General features: G+C 41.7%; 3 pseudogenes; all 3 read left to right on the top strand.

Moving 5' to 3' along the window:
- The first annotated feature begins 143 nt into the window (after nucleotides 1-143).
- LOC146462265 (uncharacterized) lies at nucleotides 144-4667 on the top strand (annotated as a pseudogene).
- A 3499-nt stretch (nucleotides 4668-8166) lies between these two features.
- Nucleotides 8167-12839, top strand: LOC146462264 (uncharacterized; annotated as a pseudogene).
- A 1574-nt stretch (nucleotides 12840-14413) lies between these two features.
- Nucleotides 14414-15851, top strand: LOC146462263 (uncharacterized; annotated as a pseudogene).
- Nucleotides 15852-23961: the final 8110 nt, after the last annotated feature.

Genomic DNA, 23961 nt, shown 5'->3' with positions numbered 1-23961 from the left:
CTTTCTGAATTACATTGTAGGTTTCCAAATCGTCTACATCGTGAATGGTCATAACAAGTGTGCGTTGTGCTCAGGGGTGGGATGAGGAAGATGAATCGCTCTTATACCAAGAAAAACATTAAATTGCCAGTTTAATGATGATTTAAGGGAAATTTTGCTTAAGTTTGTCCGTTGTTTATGTAATTTTCTTGATTGTTTTTGTTTAAATCAAGGCACAGACTCACTGCAGCTGCTTGGAACTGTGCATGAGCCATGCATTTTGCACCTGCTCACAAAGCCATGATGAATGGTCGGCTGAATTTGACGTCTTTTATGACATCCATTCCCTGGTGTCTGCTGGTATTGCCGCATCCCCAGCAAAGAAACGAGCAGCCTATTCAGAGCAGTTTGAAGATATGACAAGTACCTTCTGGGACTATGTTGGACACATGCTAAGGACAAAACACCAGGGCAATTACTACAGGTGAACATATGCTTTGATCGCTTAAAGGGGAGATTTGCAGTCATTTGTTTTTTGGTTGACAGTGTGATTAATGTTTTGTGACTTTTTCAGTTCAGTGAGGCACATGATGTTCATGTCTTGACTATTGCCTGTCACCTAGGGCTACAGTACTTGGCTGTGACACTACAATAAGATAATTATTTTTTAAATTTTTTTCTTTTGTTCTTTCCTGAGATTGATTGGATACTCTTTTATTATCATTATATTTTTCAGGTTTGTATTGAAGAATCTACAACCTGGTGAAGCCGTAGTTATAGTAGACTACAAAATGAAACTGGAACTAGGCATGCGTTCCACGGAGATCCAACAAGACTGGTATGAGAAGCAAGGCATTTCCCTCCATGGCTTTTATGTCATTGCACAAGTTGGTGTTGATGAAAGGAGGATTGACGTTCTTGACCTTTGGTGTGAAGACACCAAGCAAGACACATGGTTCACCCAATCTGCTCTTGATGTTGCTTTTGTTTGGATGGAAAAAGTTTTTCCAAACTTTCAGGTTTATTTTCGGGTGAGTAAATGGAAATGTGTTATTGTTACTTCTTGCTTGATACTGTCTTTTTTAACCAACTCGACATAATAATGGTCTCGCAAACCTCTTTGTGAACCTTTAATACATCATTGTTACAATTTCAAGATTTTCATGGTTTGTATCCAAACCCCCAGTATTGTGATTATAAGGTACAGTGTAGCACTTAACTTTTTAAATGTGCTCTATACAAGTCATGTAATATAGCCATTTAAGGTGGCCGAATACAGTTTTTTAGTGTACAGGTGTTAGAAGACGTTATTTGGAAACTATGTACTTCTGGGCGCCCAAAATTGGTATGGTGTAAGACTAACTAACAAAGAATGGATTTTTGTACGTCTTGTCGAGCTAAGTACCGTTTCCATGGCAACGCAGCGAACTATTAAACGTCCATATATTGTAGGTTTCCTTTATTTTTAGAAAATGTACTCATTAGATTTTTTCCATTTTTTGTATCCAGATAAACTCACAAAACACTGACACAGTTGCACTATTTTCATGTAATTTTAACAGACAGATCTCCTGTAAATATTGATTTTGCATTTTAATGTTTTGTGAAGATACCCTCTGTTAGATTTAGGTTTCTCTTTGTAGGCAATTTACGCTCTTAGGGAACTATTTTCATGCCAAATTTTACGAAATTCTAATGAGCGGTTCCTTAGAAAACAGTTCATTTCCACGAAAACAACCAGTCGCAATTTTTTGGTCAAATGCGCATGCGTGGCTTTAATTGGGTTTCATGGCAAAGTTGAAAAGCATGCAAAAGGTCTCGGTGAATGACTTTTTTGCTTGGAAAGAAAAGAAAAAGAGTCCAGAAACAAGAAACTTAGTTATTTAGGATCAAAACTTACCTTTATTATCCATTTCATGTGAAATTGAGGGATCACTTTATCGACCGCCGTATTTACGTACCACAACCCTAGCGCGCGCTTAATAGTATCACTAACAGAATCTGTAAAGCGCGCGCAAACTGTCTTCGGCCACCTTAACAGTATTGTCATCATGATTAAACAACATGCTGTACAATGTCATGCTGTCACAACAAGTTTCCAGTGTTTCCCCAAGTTCTCTGCTCAATTAATTCTTTTTTGAAGGGGTATTTCTAAATGTACCACTAATTTTTTTTTTTTTTTTTAACGATAATGGACCACATTACCACAACCATGCTGTCCTCATGTATCTGGATGAGGTGAATGATGTGTTTGCATTTAAGCTGGTAGATTACAACAACTTCGAGGCTGGTGAGGGAAAGACAGTCCTGGACACCCACTTTGCTCACGTGTCCCATAAGTTGGTACGTTGAGTCCATGTTGGAAATGACTCAGAGTCAGGGGAACAGTTAGCAGATCTGTTGGAGGTAAGGAGTGATATGATATGTGACACATTTGAGCTTATTTTTATTTGCTGTAGAGCTGTATTCATTGAGGTGCTGGTCTGACATCTCCATGAACCAACTCTTTTTTGTTGATGTGGCTTTTGGTGTTTTTTTTGGTTTTTGGCCTATACGAGTCATGCCAGTTATAAACATCAGACATTTAGCCATGATCAGTATACAGAACCAAAGTTGAATCTCCTCTCCTTTGAAACTCATTCAATATTTTTGCTTATTTCAGACAATGAAAAATGTCAGGTGTAGGAAACTAATCATTGACAGATCAAAGGCTCCCAAGAAAGTGGGCACCTTCAAAGACATCTCGCTGTTTGGAAATTTCAAGTTTCTGACCACCAGACCTTACAAGGGAGGGATGGTAGTACAGTCGCTTGCTGGTTTTGGAAAAGTGGTCAGTAAACCCAAAGCTCAGGTCCAGACAATTTCTTTCAGAAGTGTGCCAATAGCAGGGGTCTCAGGTGCCTCAACCACAGAGGATGTGTTTCAACCTTCAGATGAAACAGTGGACTGACGGCATGAGGGAGGTAAAGCATACTCTGTTAAATTCATCCAGCTCACATCAGACGTATCTGATAATGCTAACCCCACACTGTTGAATAGCACTGTAGGGGTCAACACTGATGAGAGGCCATCATCTGGATTTGCTCTAAAAAAGGGAGGGGCTGAAAAACTCACTCACAAAAGAGCAAAAAGACATTATGGCTGCTTTCTATGAGAACCAGAGGACATGCCGAATTAGAGCAAATCCCGCTGATGTCATTGAAGCAATGAAGGCAGCTGGAGTTCCTCCCTTAAAGGAATCTCAAGTTAAGAGCTGGTGGAGTACCTATCATCGCAAACAAAGGCAAATAGCAGAGGACTTGATGGAGGAAGCAAGACATCTCAGGTCACAGAAACAAGGTACTATTCATCATGTATAGAAATTCATATATGTTTTATAGGGGAAAATATTACTTTATGTTATATAGAGCCGCACAAATGAAGATTACATTATTGCTACAGCAGGTAACATTTTATGGATTGAGCTCTTAATACATCAGCTTTTGACTTTGCTTCCTCCTTCAAATTTTTCTTTACCAGCAGCCTATATTTTTAAACCCTTTAAGACCCAATATCAACATCCATTTTCTCCTAAATGTTCTCATATAGTTCTCATGGTACTAGTGATAAGAACTTGTTTAAACATCAAGACAACTCATCTTTTGTGATCTTTTCCTTTATTCTCATGACCTGAATGGTTGATCAAGCAGTGATATTCTAAGGAGAAATTGGATGCTGGTCACTACTGGGACTTGAAGGGTTTAATCCTAACTTGTGTATGGTGTATTTGCTTGTTTGTTTGAAAGGGGGAGAGACACCTGAAACTAGCAACTGTTCAGACCCAGTTGAGGCAGAGAATTTCCAAGGAGAAATGGCAAGGGAGGCATCAAATTGTCTACCGGGCTCTACTCAGAGAGGAGCAGCAACCAACAGGACCCAGCAATCTAATGTCAGTTCTCTGCCAACAGCAATGAATATGCCTGGTTTAGCTTTTGGTGCACCAAATACCCTACCATCCACTTCAAGTCCATCACCACCTGGAATACCACCAGCGGGACTGATTAAAGGAAATCCCTCTTCATATGTAGCAGGTGTTGTTGAGTGGATTTTTACAGAATCCCAGTCAAATATTCAGGGAAGGTCAGGCAGCAATGCCTGTGCCTTTATTGCCTTGCTCATTGGGAAGATGTAGATGGAAGGAAGCTTGCTTTGGCCAAGAGGTGACTATCCTCCTGAACCATAAAGGAAGTCATTGTTTGAAGCAGTGATCAAAGGTAACAAAATCCATGATGACCCATTTGACAATGATCTTGATTGATCTTGATGATCTTGATGTCGAGGATGCAGTTTCTTTGGCAGATACTGAATGCGGGGTGCAGTATGTTGCCCAGCAAATTGACATATTTGGTGTGAACCCAGTTCATCAGTTGGCTAATGTCTTAATTCAAGAAGCTCAGAATAACACATCAAAATCCTGCTGTGTCATAATGACAGAATGGCGTGCCATGCTTCTAGCAGTGAACTCTGATAGTGCTGCCATGATTATTGATTCACATAGTCATGGGAATGATGGAGCCATCATAGCGTGCACTCGACTAGGTTGTATACATCTCCTAGCTCAATGGCTGAATGCTATGATGAACGACAACTGGCAGCATTCTCCCACTAATGCATCCATTACGAAAGTTTTTACTTTTAAGAACAGATGAAACAAAGTAATTTAGGGCAAAAAAAATCTATGGACATCTAGAAGAAAATATATTAGCTTACTAACTACTAAAAGTGTTTCTATAAACCCTTTAAGCCCCAATATCATCAGTTATATTCTCCCTAGCTGGGAGTTTACTTTTTTTGGCTATAATGAAGACATTTTCCTATGATGATTCACTTCTGTATTCTCGTGGCATTTGTTTAAGCAGTATTACGGTGTTGAGAAATTATCTGTTGGACATTGTTGGAGCTTCAAGGGTTCAACTGCTTTGACATAGGTGTTTCAGTTGTAAATAAACAAGGAAAGATGATGGTGACTCCGAGATAAATTACACATTGTCAATATGCACATAGCACATTTTTTCACACGTGAAGAGTTTTAACAAAGTCACTGTCAAGAAATTATATAGGTGAGAAAAACTTGTGACAAACAGAAATCACTGAAAGGACGCTGTATGCAAAAATGGACATTTCTCCGGTGATCTTGGGTTCTGTTTTCTGATTTCTGAACCTTAGTGATTTGGCTAGGGCCACTGGAGCTTGTTTTGAGTGATGGAGTGTAATCAAGAGGTATCGCCTGATGGAACAAGGTTGGGAGGAATTAGATCTGTCGGGATCAGGAAAGCTATATTGTCTTATCCCACCGAGAGCATTTACATCCCTCACAAGATTGAATCTCGCCTTGACGCAGTAGTCAAATCGTCCTTTCCAACAGATGATGCTATTGGCTATAAACTTGGAATGTTTGGATATTTCGAACTGTCCAGCACAAAAGTTATTGGAAGTTATTGACCAACAAACGGAACACCCCACTTCACAGCAGTAGAATTTCTACTTTCTTTATAAAATACTGACAACTATTTTACTCCGTAGTATTCTGCATTGCCCATTAAAAAGAAACACGTAATTTAGTTTGTCATACTAAAGAACAAGGTTCACACATGTATGTATGCACTGTTTATTGTAGCAGTGACTCCTTGTTTATATTTTGTTTCACTAGACATGCATCATTCGGTCATTCTCACTTAAATAAAGAGGTAAACATGAAGGTGTCCATTGTTGGTGTAGCATTTGTTTCACTTCAAATACATGGAGTATGAAATTCAAACTTGTGGGGCACCCCACCCCTCCCCCCTCCTCCCCTCCTAAAAAAACAAAGCCAATGAATGAAGTTCTTGAAGGGGAGGTATAAAACAAATACTAAACAAGAATTCAGTGTGGCTGGGAGGAGAGGTTCAAACCAATTAACCTTTCATGGGGAGGTACAGTGTATGGAGATGTTATGGACCAAAACCATTCAAATAATTATGTAGCAAACCAGTTTTCTATCGTAAATTAATAAATGTCCAACTGGCTTTTTATTGTACAATAAATAGCTTTTGTATGCTTTTTTGTACACTTGTTATTTGAAAGGATAACAAATGCATTCCAAATGATTTTCCACAAAAAATAGAAAAGGTTTACCAGTGAACCCGGACATTCATGCCAGACATGAGGTTTGTGGCAGATGGTGACACAGAGTCTGATACACACAGGAGCACCTTGGACTTCAACTCAGCAGCCACAACAGATGAGTAACCTGCAGTAAGTGTAACCCCACACCACAGCAAAAACTGAGAAGGAAAAGGAGTGAAGAAGAGACGGCTGAAAAACGAAGTCAATGGTATGAAGCTGCTATACAGTTCATGCAGCAGTCTTTGCCAACAGCTGCACTACAGCCACAACCTCTAACAGAAGAAGACATTTGTCAATATGTGGCCAGTCAACTAAAACTTGTACAAGACTGGAGATGAAAACCTGAAATCAAAGTTAAGATAAACAATACATTTTTAATGCAGCAAATGAACGATACGGATGCACAATACAGCTGCTCTGTGATGGCTAACAATGCACTTACTCAGCCTCAAGAGTTCTTAAACTCTGCTAAACGTGGCCATTTTAGGTATTGACACTAAATATGTGTAAGTCAGAGTTACTTATTTAATTGTATGGTTATAAATCACTATTTTTTCAAAGGTATTTGGGAAATTAAGTTAACTTCCTTGAACCATTGGCAGCATGTTCAGTTTGCAAATATATTTGTTTTACATAGTCATTGCAACAATGATATATAATGGTTTTGTATAGATCTTTTTTAGTGCATTATTTTATTTTACTCATGCACACTTTGAATGATCCGAATCAAAATAAAGTTCCTTCCTACCTACCTATACATATCCAAAGTTTAAGATGATAACAAAATAACAAACTTTGATGATAAAACACATTTCAAGTAAAGCGGCTGCTTTAAGTTGGTTGATGTATTCTCTATATTTCAATGGTCGGAAATTGATTCAATGCAATATTATTTCATTCTTTGATCTTATCAAGTGATTTAGTTTGACAAATAAGAAATTAAGTACGACCGATTCTGCAAGCCTTTTAAATATGTTAAGTAAAAATTGGGTTACTCTATGTACTCGAGAGAGTGAACGCGTTTTAAAAAAAACATTAAACATTGTGACCAGGGACCAGGGATTTGTAATTAACCTTCATCTAAACTGTGATTTGTCATGGACTTCTAAGGCCAAGCGGAGGCGCTCGCGACACAATAACCTAAACGGCAGGGGTATTTTTAATTAGTAAGATTTTTGGTAATGTTCTGGATAATCATAATAATTATGCACAAGATATTAAATGACTGTATTAAATGTGCTTCAACTTTTATATTGAAAGTAAATATTTGAGTTTTACCTATGTGCTCTTTAAAACATCATTAATCTTTGCACTTATAAATTGTAAGTATTTTTAGAATATTAGGCCACATGCATGTGCAATTATGGAAAAAGAATATAGACATTAAATGCACATTCAGGTTTGGAAACTTAAATTTCTGAACACTCGCCATCGGGGTGAGTGACATTCAGATTGTACTCACCCGTATACGTTTTCACACACCAAATTACCACCCCCCCCCCCCCCCCACCACCCCTGAAGTTAAACTTAAATAAAATAAAGTACAGGAAACAACGTTGCCATCGTTGTTGTAAATTTTTTCTTCTTGTTTAAGTTTATTGCAGGCACTGTTTTAGCTTACTATTCAGTTACTGGTGATCTCTTGTGCTTGGCAACTAATAACCTCAGTTTCCCACTGTACTGTTTTAGCAACTACTGCCTTGCTAAACATGCAGGAGTTTTTTCAGGATTAAGTTTTGCCTTGTGGCACCAGCAAGCAAGCTTATTAGCTGCACTGTTTTTGTGATCAGTGATAGATTCTGCCTTACAGCTTCTACAACCATCCATGAATTTACAGCTTCCACAGCCATTCCTCAAATACTGGAAAGATTGGACGTTCACATTTACTAAAACCTTCACAGTGCCTTGAGCAATCACTCCTTTCCATCCTTTCCATGAGCCAATTGGATAACTTCAACTACATGCCTTTAGTGATGCAAGCTCAAAGGGAGTCTGTGCAATCGTCTATGCAGTGGTCCAGCTGAAGTACCAAAACTAGATACCATGCTAGGTTCGCCAACTACCAAAGTTGAGATTTATTCCTCAACTCTTGGAGCCGTGAATGGGAGTTTTGACACGAACATTGAACTTACCAAAGTTCATAAACTGCAACTTTTAACTGTCGACAACCTGAATTATTCCAAACTCCTTAACAAATACAGTCACATCAAAGGGGTCAAGATTGAATATGACGATGATAGATCACAGATTCCAATTCACGTGGTTCTTGGAGCAAGTGAATATGCCAGCATCAAGACAACCACTTCTCAGAAAGTGGGAAAACCTGGCAAGCCTGTTGCTGAAAAGACACTTCTTGGATGGACACTGATCTCACTGGGAAGAGAAGGAGCCGGAAGTCCTATTCTATTAACCCTATCAGCTCCAACCGATTATGAACAACTTTGCACCCTCAAAGTGCTTAGCCTTGCTGACAACCATGAAAATAACCAACAGGTGATCTACAAAGAGTTTAAAGCACAGCTGGAGAGAAACCCAGCCGGTTGGTAAGAAGCGAAATTGCCGTGGAAAGGAGTTCACCCACTTCTCGCAACTAACGAAGCTGGAAGCAAAAGAAGATTAGAACAGTTAGTTCACAAACTGGAGGAAAAATGGTCAATATGGAGAATACAATGACATCATTCAAGAGCAGCTTAAGGAAGTAGTTATCGAGCCAGCACCAGAGATTCCAGATGGGAAAGAGTTCTATATCCCTCACAAGGGCATCGCCAGAGAAAATGCTGAAAGCACCAAGTTAAGAATTGTGAATGATGCCTCCGCCAGGGAGAAACAAAACCAACCATCAGTCAATGATTGCTTGCACCCAGGCCCCTCCCTTCAAAACCGTCTATGGGATATCCTAGCGAAGGCAAGAATCTATCCAGTACTGCTGACCGGTGACCTGAAGAAGGCTTTTCTTCAAATTTGCATTAAACAAGAAGACCGAGACTCCTTACGATTCCACTGGAGACTTCCGAACAGCAACGATATTCTTGTCTATCATTTCACCAGAGCCCTGTTTGAAATGATGTGTTCCCCCTTCCTGCTGAACGGAGTTATCAAGCAACACCTTGACTCATGGGAAACCCGAGTTAATAAAGGAAATTCGCGACGGCCTATACATCGATGACCTGATCACTGGTGGCGAGACTATCAGGGGCTGCGGAAACAGAGGTCTTCGATGATGCAACATTCATCCCCCACAAGTGGCACTCCACTGTTCAAGAACTAGAATCCCCAAGTACTTCAAGTCAAGAAGAGTCGATCTATGCTAAAGAGCAACTTGGAGGAGCCAGCCCGTCCGAGGGAAAACTCCTAGGTCTGCCCTGGAATAAAGAAGGCACGATTAGCATGGCAATCAGACGAAAACAACTTAAAGAGGTGTGCTGTCCTATCTCGCCAGAATCTATGATCCTCTGGGCCTCGCCTCGCCCCTTATACTGGTCAGAAAACAGCTCTACTGCGACATTTTTGACAGCAAGCTTGTCGAAATGCTCTGTGAAATCAAGGTTTGTTTGTTGATGACACCACTCACACGTCATACCATTGTGACCATCTTTTAACCATGGCTTGCAAACTTGGCATTTCAAAGAAAATTTCCTCTAATCTCGTCTTCTCGTAACCTCTAGCATCTGTGTTTTGAGGAGTTTCTTTCACAATGTTTTTGTTGTGAGTTTTAGATACTCTAGAAAAACATCTCCACATTTTCAAATCATTAACATGCGAGGGAATACACTAGACCAGGAGATGCCTTGCACTAAACAGTCGCCATCATAATTCAGTCCATTTCAAAAACAACAAAGGTGACGATTTCCACAAAAAACAGCAGCCCCTCAATTCTCCGTTTAGTTAATGGCATTTCCCTGGCTTGTAGTAATAGAAATTTAGAGAAATTTAATTTACCTTCTGCATATAGAAGTATAGTGTATCAGGACTCTTAATCAATTCTAGTAAATTGATAGCTTGTGCAACACCAAAAGATCAGCATAACATTGCGCAGGCACTGTAGAAGAACCAGATCGTTATTGCAACATCAACCTGGATGAAGGGTCGCACTTGAAAGTGGAACAAATGCTTGCTCCTGTTCCAGGTGACAAGCAAGGCACTTTACTCCAAGCCATTTGAGCTTTGTCAAGCCAAGTTGGAGCCCTGCAGATTGAACAACAATCTCTGTGCAACACTGTAACTGAACTGAAAACAACCCCATCTAAAATTGGGGGTAGCTTAACAACACACAAAGCGTCCTCTTTCACCAACAACAACTCCTCCATCCAACATGAACAGCAACCTCTAACTGGCCTGCACAATTATTTAACTATTACATGTACAATAGCAGGGCTCAAAGTTTATTTTTGGCTTTGGGAGCACCTGTGCTACCAGGTGTAAATTTCTAGGTGCACAGCTAAAAATTTAAAATACTGGTAGCACCAAAAAGAAAAATCAGAAGCTTCAGACATTTTATCAGTGATCGTTGATAATGGTGTGATGACGACACCGTAACGTTAATTTCTTTTGCTTATTTTCGCTTGCCGATCCTTAATCAGCACAGTAATCTTTTCTTTCCATCATGTGTTATTTGTTTCTTTCAGTCTTTTACTGTACTTTTGAAATAGCAATAATACTGTTACATTTCCTAGAATATTACGTGTTATGGTACGTTCAACAAGATAATAAGACAAAACGATGGTAAGGAATAATGTCATTGAATCCTCTCGATCAGATAAAATCCTTCAAGTCCCATGGATCACCAACTGAAATCAATTCATTTGGCCACTTTCTGTAGGCAAGGTTAGGTCGCCTTGATTTCTGCTCACTGTTTAACCACTTCACAACTGCTGGAGTTGGGTCAAATGTGTTGGAAGGCAGTGCCCGCTGAATGACAATAAATTTTCTTTATGTAAATGAGCGTTTCCAAAAAGAGAATAGAATAATGAATTACATTGTTGACTGCGCATTGACTAAAAATTCATTAACCCAGATTGTTTAGATATTCTTGACTCTTTGGCTTGACCTAAGGCTGGACAAGCGAACTAAATTGCACGAGAAGCACGTGTTTTAGAAGGTTGCCTTCACTCGTATGTGTCAGCGGTGCGGTCAAAAACCGAGAAGAGTCTGGGGTGGGATAAAACACACACAAGAAATGGACTTGAGGAAACAAATGACTTTGGGTGTGTTTTCAAGAGCGATTTTTCAAGTCACTTAGCGAGTGACAACCGAAAATCTCGTGAAAACAGTTGCTTTTCCAACTTGCTTAAAGTTAAGCCAGTCAGCAAACTTCAATGCAATTGTCATTAAATTTAAGCCACCAAACCAGGTAGCTTAAGCGACTTGGCAATTAATTTCCGCCAATGAGAAGGAGCTTGCGGACATTTATCTGATAACCTTGTTAAATCGTATAAAGAACACGCCTTTTATTTTTATGCCTCCTGCGAAACAACATGAATAATTTTCCGTACCACGATCTCTCTTCTTCAAATGATCCAAGGGCAAGCCATTCAAGGTAAGTTTCCTTCCTTTCAACAATGGAGATGCAAAGCATTCACTTAACGTAACAAATATTTGCTATAGGTCTCGCTTTGTTGTTCCTCAAGTGAGCAATCATGATGATCATTTTCCCGATGCCACACGCCGACCCTATATTTTTCCTGCGTGGCAAAGTCAACTGTGGGTTCCTCAACCAGAATTATTCTTGCGACCTGTTTCGCCGGCGAATTCCCAAGTAATCACACCCGTGTCCCAGTACCAAAGTGCAAGTGTTGCAGTTGAAGTGGATTCCAGCAAAGGAAACAACGTTAACGCTGCTACCAAAGGTCGCTCAGCTAACTGGTTGGATGCGGAGATCCAATTTCTGATAGCTATTTGGAAAGATCACCATCCCATCAGCAAGAGACACAACTCTGCTGTTTGGGAATCCATTGCAAAACAGCTAAATACCCCATTGACGGAACAAGAGCTTACGTCCATTCGCACAGCATCCCAGTGCAAGGCTAAAATGAAGAATCTAGAAGACGAATATAAACGTGTGAAAGATCACAACAACAGAAGCGGGAACGATCGTGAAACTTTCACGTATTATGAAGATTTAAATGAAAAACTGGGTCGTCGCGCCAAAATTACGCCGAAAACCGTTGTTGAATGCGGGTTTGAAGACAACAATCTGCCCTCCAATATTTCCCCCTCAAGTTCTGTTAGGAAATCTACCTCCCCAGCTCCTGGACCATCAGACGAGCTATCAGAATTCAGTGACGAGAATGAAGAGGATCAGTCACTTTCAAAGGCACTTTTTAGGTGTAAACCAGATGCATGCAAGCGTAAGAAAGCCTTGGCTCGTACGCCGACTTCATCCAAACAACAAAGGGAAAATTCTGCCGAATCTAGCGGGGATGAAGATCTCACATTTTCTAAGTCGCTTTTCTTCAAACGTAAACCTAGAACCAAGGCCAATAAAGAAGCACCTGGTACCTCAAAACAGCGTTCCGTTAAAAGGAGGAAAAATAAAGAATCCAATGGCCAGACCTCCGGGTAGCACCGAGTATTTTGCCTTTCTAAACGAAAGCCAAAAACGTGACCACGATGTTTTTGAACGGCTGGCTGAAAAGGAGGCGGAAAGGGAATTAAAAAGCCAGCAGATGATGTTTTCAATGGTCAAGGAAGTAGCCAAAATTTTCAAGGGAGATTAGAGAACGGTTAGAACTATTTCTTTGTATGGACCAGACCGATTTCATAAACTGAAATCCGCAAACGTTTCTTTATTTTCAAAAATGCTTCGTTTAGAGAAGAATAATACAAACTAGTGATAAAACATTAACCATGCTGAATTATATTAAAACTTAATTTTTGCTTTGAAAAGTTTTGTCATCAAATAAAACATTTTCATATGTTAAAATTCAAATTAACAGCTGGACTCAGTGGAAAACCCGAATGCAGTACTACAAGGGGAATTACAGTCAACAATCGTAAACAAGGGCTGCTTCTTCACCTTCCAGGCCAGCTGTTCAAGACATCCTTTCTCCACTTATGGACACTGGTACTACCTCGAAGAAGTTCTAAATAGGCTGGACGTGTATTTCACCCCTGAAAAGAATTTGCAGTTTGAATGGCACTCCTTTCTTCAAGCACATCAAGCAGCAAGTGAACTTGTTGATCAGTTCATTACACGTCTACTAGGTTTGGTTGAAACCTGTGAATTTGACAAATATTCACTTGACGAGGGCATCAAAGATCAGTTGATCGAACATCGCTATTCTGCCACACTGCCTAGATGCCTTCTTCATGAAAAGTCATCTGCAACATTAAATTCCTTGATAGAAATAGCACGTTTAACAGAGTCAGCAAATTTCCAAGCCGTCCACATGAAAAACACCTTACCCCAGGCTCCATCAGAGAACGTCCACCAGTTTGCAATGTAAACAGGGAATGAAGAACAAGTGAATTTTACTTTTGACAACTAGAAGTGACCACGTACACTGTGGAATTGTGGCTAACCACAAGCCACAAATCCCCAAGCGCCTCGCTTCCAACAGGACATGTTCCTACTGTAGTGTGGAATTCAACAGTGATACTGAATTAGCTAGTCTTGAAAAGATTCATCTCAGTGCCGCTAAGCTTATTTTCAAACAGCATGAAAGGTCTGGCTCCCAAATATGGTCTTGGAAACCCATTAGTCATTTACATAAGTTTTAGGCTCCTATGTCTGACCCATAAAATTTTTTATGGGGACTGTCCTGAGAAGGTTACATCTATCATCAAGAAAAGACCTTTCTTCCGAAACATGAAAGACAATTTAAAACTTATGCTGGAGAGACCAAACACTAATACTGGAAGACTGTCTTTTAGACATAGGTCAGCAAAAGCCTAGAACACCTTACCCCAATCAGTTAAAGGTATAGAGGACCACCATAGATTTCAGAGTAAACTCTGTTACTCCTCTGCAACTGTGGAGACCATATCTTTTAATGATTCTGCCATTGTTTCAAATAAGGAATTGAGTAATTTTAGATACTTATAGTAATTTTTAGGATGCTTGAATATTTTACATATTTAAGGAATTTTAGCTCTTTTAACCCGCTTTTGGATTTGTACTTTTATTTATTTATTTTATTGTCATATTGCTATTACCAAATGAGTTTTTAATTAGATAGTATTATGTTTACTGTAGGTCTTAATTTGACCTGCATTAACAAATAAACCATGTACGTATGTATGTATGCATGCATGCATGCATGCATGCATGCATGCATGCATGTATGTATGTATGTATGTTACACCATTTTGGGCGTGTTTGCCTAAAACGAGCACCAACAACAGGTTGCTCCCACGGAAAGAGTTTCAAGGTACAATATGCACATAATTCCCCCGATGATGAAAGTTATGATGTATTTCAAGTTAGCCCTAAACAAGTGGAAAGAGACATTACTGTCAACATCGAAGGTGCCCCAGTTCAAGTCTGTATTGATTCACTGTTGATTATACAACGTAAATGTATGAAGCAATCAGAAAGAAGCCTTTGAGAAGTTGTGCAACCTCATATCGAGCAACACTGTTCTAGCTCATTTTGACCCCTCCCTACCCACCCAAGTATGTCACGATGCTTGTAAAATTGGAATCAGCGGTGGGCTGACTAATGTGCACCCTAATGGATCCATCACGCCAGGTTGCATATGCAAGCTGTAGTTTGTCACCAGTAGAGCAGTGATACAGCCAAACAGAGGGAAAAGCCTTGTCTAGAGTACAGTACCGCTCAAAAGTAAGTTGACAGTCTTGACTCGATCCTCAAAACTCGTGTCTTGAATGTCTCAACATTCAAGTGTCGAGACGCAAGAATCAAGGATCAAGAATTGAGAAGCAAGGAGTTGCATTAAACCAAAAAGAGGTTTTGGAATTTGAAAAAGCCCTGTGGTCAGCCATGACATCTGTCGTCGACAATGTCAACATCATGGGCTGCTCATTCCACTGGACTCAAGCAGTGTGGAGGAAGGTTAGTTATCTTTATTTCACAAGACCCGGCAAAGAGAAAGCAACATGTGTTACTTTCTGTTATGTTATATGCTATGTTATTTCATGCAAACAATATTTTGCGACAAGCGCACAAGCAAAAACTAAAATTCATATGTTCAAGCCACCATGTAATTTTTGTATTATAAATATACATCTATAAAGCTTTTCGTAGGTTCAAGAGCTTGGGCTTGCAGTTCCTTATGACGAAGACAACGGAACATATCGCTACATAAGAAAATTGATGGTACTTTCCTTCTTACCAGCTTCAGATATACCCTCAGCATTCACAAGACTGCAGTTGCGAGCTACTACCAATCTGCTGATGGAGTTGGTAAACTACATCGCCTTCACATGTATTTTCAGCACCACCTTCCTGCCCAAAGAGTGGACTGTTTACGTTCAAACCATTCTAACGAACAATGACATCGAAGGGTGGCACAACGGCCTTAACCGTTGCACTGGAGGAAGAGTCCACATTCCATTCTACCTCCAAGCCAACAGCTCCACAGGGAAGCCAAACTCTCCGCTGACCAGGTCAGACTATTCTCCGATGGTAAACTGAAGCGAATTCACTGAAAAACTTATCGCCGCCTTCACACCAAGATCTTTGATGTCTGGGAAGATTATGCAACAAAAGCAAAAACAGCTCAGCAGTTACTTAATCTCACCTAAATGGTCCGGTTCGAGCACACTAGATAAGGTTAGCCGTTTGAGAACATGGGGACACTTGTTCAAAAAAATGGTAGTCTTTAATACATAAGTCAGTTATATTTCAACGTAATTAGATATTATAAGGAGATTTATTCAGCCAACATGGGGAATAAATGATTTTATGCTGCTTGTTAGTGCCAGTCTCCCAGCAAAGAGTAGGGGGTCATCCAGGTCTTTGATAATCTAATATTTAAGCAGATGAGGCCAGGTCACTGTCCTCTTTTCCAAACTCGAGCTTTAGTAGCAGTTCGCAATTTTTGTGCAGTTCATACTTTGCAAGCTTTGTCTTCTTCACTGGTAGAGAGATCTCATAAAGTAAGTGAGCAGATGCCAAAAAGTTAAGTATAAACGTTGTTCTTAACTGGGACGAATATTTCTCGCGCAGTAAGGCGTGCAAGGCGATTTGATGGCTTGCAGTCCGCTGCCATGTGCTTTGTTGGTTGGCCATTCCTTCGTGCGAATGATCCAATTCATCGAACAAAACCAAGACAGTGGTTTATATTCACCCACCTTTGGTGTGGATGACACGTGTAACGTCAAGACAATCTGAATTAGGGGGAGAACAGTGGACAAACTGATAAAGTTTGATTTACAAGCTATTCGGGGTACTGCCCCCAATGTCATAATTCTTGACATTGGCTCGAACGATCTAGGCGACGAACAAGAGGAGCCGGATACGGTCGCTTTATCGATTCTCGCGCTAGTTGAGACTCTTATAAAAGATTTAAAGCTGCGATGTTTAGTTTTGTGCCAAGTCTTGCCCAGGGAAAACCAGCCATTCGCGGAATACAACGAAAGGGTTTGGCGCTTAAATGGCTTACTAAAGGAAGCTGTTAAAGGCATTGATGGGGCAAAGTTCTGGTTACACCGGGGATTATGTAATTTGTTGCGCAACATTTTTACACGGGATGGAATTCACTTGAACGATGAAGGCCATCAAGCGCTGTACCGCAGCTACCGAGGGGCTATTTTATTCGCCCTGAACTGGAAAAGAGATGAGCATGGCATTTAGTCTTAACTCGAATCACATCATAGCTTCTGCTACAGGGCTCGTATTTTAGTTCGCAGTGATATTAGATTGTCATTTACTCTTACTTTCAACTTAAAGCAACCCAAACAGATGGTTACTGTATAGTATTGTGAGACAATTTACTTCTTGTGATAAGTGAAAGAGCGTTAGTGTTTTGAAAATTATTATGATTTCACAGAGATATATTACCAGTTTGTCAAGGTCTTTAAAGTTAGAGCAAACCTTTCAAGTTAGAACAAAGCCTGCTGTATAGTTTTAGATTCCTTTACTTCCTATGAGGATAAATGAAGATTGTTAGTGTCTATAACATTCTTATTGAGTTGACATTATTATATTGCCAGCTTGGGGATCATGTTATTTGTGCGAGGGTACTGGTTGGGGATGGTATCAAAATAGGTTCATGTGAGAGTACCCCTTCCTTCCCAACCCCCCTCCCTCCCCCATGTTATTGTTCAGGGTAAGAGTTACCCATTATCTCCCGTGGTACTGTGTACCGTGAGACTGTGTCTCAGAATGTTGTTGTTTAGGGTACGAGTTACCCATTATCTCCCGTGGTGCGGTGTACCGTGAGACTGTGTCTCAAAATAATTTGTTTGAGGGTACAAGTCACCCATTAACTCCCATGGTATGGTGTCCCGTGAGACTGTGTCTCAAAATGTTAAGTGTCATTTAGCGTACCAAAGGTTAGGGGAGAGCTCGTGGGGGATATACTCCTAACATTAATGGGTGGACCTAGCATTTTTCCTGGGGTAAAAGTGTGCCATGTCTGGCATGGTAATTTTTCGGCAGGGGCTATGTTCCTCGAGCCAATCATGCAATAACAGTGCCGCTGGCAGAGTAAGAATATACTTACCGGTGACTTAACAAGTCAACAATACATACTTCAGGTATTAATGTTTCCCCACTTTTCGGGGTCATACAGTACAATGAAAGCCTTAACAGGCTCTGGCTAGGTGGGAAACTGTTATACTAAACATTGTCAACATTTGTTAACAGTATGCCACCAAAAAGGAAAGCCAGCTACACAACTACAGTGGCCCGAAGGAGGCATATCCAGGAAAATGATCCTCACCCGAGCCAGCTTACCATTCAGCCAGCTACAGCGGAGACTCCACAGAGTTTGGCAGGGGCCAATCCACTGCCAGCACAGAATGAGCAAAGAGTTAATGCAGCCTGGCTGGCTAATTTAGGAAACTCCATAGCAGCAGCAGTGCAGAAAAGTTTACAAGAGGCAGGGATCAGCATCCCTAATACACAAGTACCAAGTCAACCAAGAATACAGTTTGTCTCAGATGTGCCACAGACCAACAGTGTGGGCAGCCATCCACAAGAGGGAGCTGTAGGCCAATCATCCGTTCAAGCAGCAGTTCAACAGGTTACAGCCAACCTAGTGGAAGGAGCCAAAGAACCTCCAAGTAGTAAGAATACATTTGTTTCTGGTGCTGTTCCCTTGTCCCACAGAGTGTCGGACAAAGTCAAAAAACAGATGTGGGGTAATGAGTATGTAGATTTTGCAGTGATATTCAGTAACAATTCAACAAGTGATGATCAATATATGTTTAAGATACTTAATCTCACCTAAATGGTCCGGTTCAAGCACACTAGATAAGGTTAGCCGTTTGAGAACATGGGGACACTTGCTCAAAAAAATGGTAGTCTTTTATACATAAGTCAGTTATATTTCAATGTAATTAGATATTATAATTCAATTTAAAGAAAAATAGTCATCTCAACGCTGTTGATGCACGTTTCATCAACTTCGCATTGGCAAAGCAACTTACGTTCAATTAAGGCACACCAATCGCTTTATATTTTTATGGAAATGACAACTCTAGTTTAGAATTCTGAGATATAACTCTAGAATATCTACAGCTGTAAGTATCTCATTTCATTAGAAAGTAGTAGTTTGTTGTTTAGCATCGGTTCAGCAGGGTTCAGTGTTTAGTAGATAGGTTTTTTCATTTTATACACTAATGTATTACCTAGGATGTATAATTTAGTAAATTGTATACGATGCAAAGAGTATGTAATAAACAGATGGCATTCTTGACATGTACACGTTTGTTCCCTTGGTGTTTCGATTCCATGCGAATTGAAAAAAAAAAAGAAGAACATCCTGTCAAGCAATCATCCAAAAAATCTATATTAATCTCTTACTGCAGCTTACTGGGGCTAAAAAATCGCTTGAAACAGGAAAATATTTTTTAAATCAAGGCAATCCTAGCTGGGGAAATTTCTGTGATGCGCCGTGCATCTTAACTTAATTTTTTTGTCCGGCTGTGAATGTTTTGTTTACACGAGTGCGAATATTTTTTGTCGCGTTTACCAAAGCCTTAAATCAGCAATTGTTTGGAAAATATGTCATGGTTTTCAAATAACCTACCTTTGCCTGTAGCAAACGTTCCGGCTTTTCTAACTTTTCATAACAACTATTCGACGGTAAACGATCGCTGAGGTATAATATACCTCACTTAAATATTACATAATACTTAATATTATTTAAGTCCTAACTTACGGATGGTTTCCATATGATCATCGAGATCACTTGGATCGTTCAGATCTCTGGCCGTTTTTCAGCATCCCAACAACCACATGGAATCCACGTTTCATTAGCATCTTGTATTTCGTCGGGTGAATTGACGTAAGTTCGGGTGAAACGCTTTTGGGCAAGTGGACTTTCAGGCGAAACAACCGCCAGCACAATGGAAGAGGTTTTATCTGGACCTACAATCATCACATTTTTGAGGATCTCCATTTCTGTCCCATCATTCACAGGACATTCTCACTAATACTCTCATCTTACTTGTAACAATATGCATTGTTTGTGGCATGCCTCGTTTGGGTGTCAGTCAGTTTAAAAGTTGCTGTCTTAGGTCTGAGCAGCCATTAAAATAACAGGACACAGTGCCTCTCAACGGCGTGTTCTTGCTAAACTAAACATGGTGTCAGGAGTGGGATATGAACCCACGCCTCCATTCGGAGACCAGACCTCCTGTAGCCTCGGTGATCTTAAAGATTCACTGGTGAGAGACCAGATCATTTGTGGAATCCAAAACCGACAGCTTCGCGAAGAGCTCCTTAAGATCCCAGATCTTGATTTACAAAGATGCCTTAGCGTTTGTAGAGCGGCTGAGTTATCGAAAACACGGACTAAAACTTTGGAAGGAGCAAATGAAGCGAGACAAGGTGCCTGTTAACAAGAGGCGTGACAATTCGTACAACAAAAGGCGCGAAACTCATGAGCAGGAGGCGAAAGATTTCAGCCGTAAAGAAATACAAAGATGCAAATTCTGTGGCAGGAAACACCGGGCTGCCAAGAAAAGTTGCCCAGCGTTCGGAAAGATTTGCTCGTTTTGTGGGAGAATGAATCATTTCGCATCACAATGCTTTACTAAAACGAAAGTAAATCTCGTGGAATCAGAGAGTGAAAGCAAAGTCAATGAATATTGCGGCCATTGCTAGAACTGGCACATACGTGCGCTGGGCGCACTGAGAATGTACTGAATGGGCGGCCATGGCTAAAACTGGCACACACGTGCGCTGGGCGCACTAAGAATCTACCAATACGCAGCCATCTCTAGAACTGGCAAGTAGTGCACTGGGTATATGAGCAAATGGCGACAATTCAAGTGAATTGAATGACGTGACCTGCACAGAATTACTATCAATATTAGGGTTTTCTCTGTGCTATGAGCTAACGAAGGGTTAATTAAGTGCGTCCAATTGAGAACTGTTGGTGCCTCATTTTCAGTGTTTTATGATCCACAAATGCATAGTCCCAAGTGTGACTCTCATGCGAACCCCGGTCTATGCGTGATCTCGTTTGTTTTTCATCTGCCTTACTCAAGTACATGTTTTTCACTGCACATACTTTAGATGCCGGGGTTTGTAAGATATCGCCCCCACCGCCCCTTTCCCATCTCCTCATATTACAATATATGTGGTGTTGTTTTATGGGTTTTGTTATTTTCCTGTATACTTTGCTTCGGAGAGGGGACGTTTCACCATTTACACCCCCCTCACCCGTGACATCGTCAGGAGTACAACACTGAGATGCAGTTGCAACTGTGCTTACTGCCTTTGAAATTACCAGATTAGCCAACACGGTATACCACCGGCAGATACAACTCAGTTATATCTGCATCGGGCGCTGTTTATGCTATCTTTATTGTCTTATCCAACTGGAGCTGGTTATACTCTTAAAACAGTTAAAGGGGAAGGTATCGGCACTCTCCAGAGTGGATCATGCCCGTCGTTATCGGTCGTTACGTGACGAGCTGAAGGCATATCGTCATTCAACAACACGTTCCCTCCTAACCGACATTATCCCAACAACAAGAAGTGTACGTTTTACCGTGACATCATCTCAAAAGAGATTGAAACAAAGATTGCAATGGGAGCTCTGAAAGTGCTGGGGGGAGTAGGGGAAACCCGTCCCCCTGCCATTGTCATGCCATTAAGCAGCGAGCCATCAAAGCCTCACTTGGTACACAATCAACAGTATCTCAACTGTTTCATGCGCTCCTGCCCGTTCACCTTGGATCAAGTCGTTAACCTCCCACGGTACCTCTCCTCTAAATCATTCCACACCAAAATGGACGACAAATCAGGCTTTGATCACTTCTTGATATCAGAGGATAGTCAACGATGCATGGGCGCAGAGTGGGGTGGCTGGTGGCTTGTATGGCAAACCTTACCCCAGCATTGGAAAGAAAGCCCCTATGTCTATCAAACCTTGGGCCTGGTAGCCACACACGCTATATGGGAATTGGGCGTGCCCTGTTCTCAATATATCGACGATCGGCACCTCGGCCAACTACAGCCATCCGGCCTGGAGCGCTGCTCAAGCTTCGACGTGGCGAACTGCACCTTTTTTGTGGGAGCCTCGCTATTGACACAACTGGGATACTTCTTGCACTTAGCAAAGTGTGTACCTCTCCCTACTCAGAAGCTTGTTTTCTTGGGCCACCGTGTCGATACAATACGCCAGACATTTTCAATTCCCAAGGAGAAACAACAAAAGTTTGTTATTCTAAGGGAAGAAATCCTTTCTAAGAAATATGTCACGCTGTCCACTCTGCAACGGTTTCAAGGAAAATGCATTTCCCTTATATGAATGGTTCCCGCGGCACAGCTTTATACTCGTGCGACAGCACACACTATTTCACGTTGCCAGCGCCAATACAAATCATCGGTCAAAGTAGAGGGTGATCTGCGCAAAGAAATCCTTCACTGGCATTTTGTCGACACTTGGACTGGATGTGTCCCTTGGCGCTCGGTAGATCATAAAGTAGTACACCCAATCGGGTCTGATGCTTCACAGTGCGGCTGGGGTGTGACCCTCTCTCTTCATGGAAACATCATCAAGTCAGGAGACTACTTTGATCCATCCCTCCTGGGACAGGATATCGCCACTAAAGAGGCACACGCTCTCCTCAGAGCACTTCAGACCTTCTCATCTCGAACACGCACGCACGGACTCTATAGTGGACAGCAAAGGCCTCTACCACACATGGCTGCGCAGCAGGTGCAGGAACCAAGGTGTCAACCAGGCCATAAAAGACATCTTTGAAACTACCCTGCGCTCCAATATAGCAGTTCACTTACAATGGGTTCCAAGTTCCTCCAACCCTGCTGACGAACCATCCAGAGCTTGGTCAGATGACAATGTCTCTCTTTCCCCCAAGTCCTGGGAAAGAGTCGCATTCTTGGCAGGGCCCCACACCATCAACCTCATGGCCCCAGACTCCAACAGTCAATGCCCCCAGCACTACAGGCCCTTCCCAACCTTGCAATCAAGCGGGGTAAATTTTTTTGTGCAGAATCTGCGCCTGAGCTTGTAAGGGCGCAAGGAGAATGGCTACCTCTTCCCTCCACTCCATATCATTGGCCCAGCACTCTGCCACCTCATTATGACGGGTGCGAAGGCTCCGTCATTGCCCCCAGCATCATCCCGAGACCTTATTGGTGGCCTATATTGTGTCAGAGGGCTAGTGAGAGACACCTCGTCGCTAAGAAGGGGGATCAGGTGTTCCTCCGCTGGCCATCCAAAAAGCACGGTTTCCACCAGCCGCGTACACTCCCGCTGGCGTGGGACTTGTGGGTTTTTTGCATCCCCAGGGGGTGCACCACCGATTAGGGCGCCTGACAACAAGGCTACTTACTTTTGTCTTTTTCTTGTTAGTTGGCTCCCACTATGCTCACATTATGGAGGCCCGCTGTACAAATTGAGCGTGGTCAATGTTTTGCCCCTAACGACCTCCAGTTCCGGCATTGCCAACAGTGTGGTACTCCCCGTCCTCTTCCATCGGCTACACCAGTCCCCTTGCGTCCCGCTGGCAGGAACTGGACCTTGTTTTAGCCTCGTCGAAATACTGCAGAAAGCGCAGTGCCTAGAACAGGAGTTTTCATCCTTCCTGACACGTTTCTCCCCTCCAAAAAATCTACATAATGTGACCCCTGGTATGGAAAGACAAGGATTCAAAGACCCAAGTCCACAAGGACGGCTGCAGTTACTTAGGCTCGGCCGCTCACCAAGTACAGTCTTGCGGGTGTCCTCGCCGCCTTGCCTTCAAGACTGTAGATTCGTATATTGGTCAGATACGAGCTGTACTTCGAGACCATTTAGGAGCATGTGTGTCCTAACCCTCGAGCCAGCAGACGCCTAACCCCGCAGCACACCTGGCAGTAAAACAATATCTGAATGCTGTGACGGAAGAACAACTAAGGGCACGGGCAATCCCCCAACAGGTGAGCCTCTCTTTATCGCAGACCTCCTTTTCCTATGCAGAACGATTGATGCCAGATTGCGCGCGGCCAGCAAGGACCCGATTCACCTCTACATTCATGCGAGAGACTTAGCCCTTTTTCAAACTACACTTCTTCTCTGGGGACAGGCCATCAGACCTCACGCATATTAAAACATCCGAGATTTTGCAGTTCCCCAATGATAAAGGCATCCTCTTTAACCACGTGTTTGGAAAAACCTTACGCTCTGGGAACTCGGACGTCTTTGCGGTGGCACGCCACCCAAACTCCTTCATCTGTCCTGTGCAGGCCCTGGA

This window comes from Pavona decussata, unplaced genomic scaffold (genome assembly GCF_977016875.1).
Source record: "Pavona decussata unplaced genomic scaffold, jaPavDecu1.1 SCAFFOLD_190, whole genome shotgun sequence".
In the NCBI taxonomy this organism is placed as follows: Eukaryota; Metazoa; Cnidaria; class Anthozoa; order Scleractinia; family Agariciidae; genus Pavona; species Pavona decussata.
Note: the sequence above shows the minus strand (reverse complement) of the source record. Positions and strands in the feature narration are given on the sequence as shown.